Raw genomic sequence first — 985 nt, forward strand, 5'->3', positions numbered from 1 at the left:
GTTTCGACCGAAGAAAATGTGATTTACGTGGTTTAAAAAGTAGTCTCGTAAAACTGACATTGGGGAACATCAAAGGAGACATCAGGAACCACCATCACCGTGGAAATGTTCAGATAGAGGGGATTGTCTGTGTGTGTGTTAAGGGGGGGGGGGTGCTTTTTGCCATTTCGTCAGTTAAAAAATGGAAAGTAAATAAAGTTGGACTGGTCCCAAAGTTATTGCAGTCTGAGACAGAATACGTTGCGCTTACTTTTTTTTCGTCATGTCGTGCTTTTTTTTCTTTCCGTGTTACATTCACTGTCCAGTCCTTGAGATGTTGGTTTCTGAGGAATCAGCACGACCCACGGAGGTTGCAGACGGGTTCAACAAATTGTCCAGAAAGATTTGATTTTTTTTCCCTTCGAGATGGAGAGCCTTCATCCCTCGTGACCTTGGTTTATTCTACTAAGATTCAGTATATGATAATGTCAAAATAAGACCGATAGAGATTTAATAAAAATCATCATAAAGAAGCTGTAACCATAGAATATAAGTATATGACTAGAGAGAGCTCAGGAGAGGAAGGGGCAAAATGAAAAGTAACGCTGCTGCTAGAAAGGAATGGTGCGGTCTGTCCAACCCAGAGAGGCGAGCGTAAAAGTAATCAGCGCTGAAGTCCATGACCTCATTCACTGTGACATATATTATCACCAAGCGTATTTAACTTGCACACTAAATATAGTGTAAAATTACTTTTGATTAACATTTTGTTAATTAACACTTTTGCTTTTTTTTCATCTTGTGTGGTTAAATAAAATCGTGTAAGGCGATGAACGATGGAACAAAGATGAGAAAGGTTCTTACTACTTACTGTCATGACGATACTCAAAATCGACTGTTTAGCATAAGCAAAGATAGTAAATAACAAGATGGGCCACTCAGCCAAAAAAGTGTCCGCAGGAAGTATGCTCTTTGCTTCAGATGGCGCTGCAGTCTGTTTTGAAGC

Source organism: Aplysia californica, unplaced genomic scaffold, assembly GCF_000002075.1.
Source record: "Aplysia californica isolate F4 #8 unplaced genomic scaffold, AplCal3.0 scaffold00748, whole genome shotgun sequence".
Lineage (NCBI taxonomy): Eukaryota > Metazoa > Mollusca > Gastropoda > Aplysiida > Aplysiidae > Aplysia > Aplysia californica.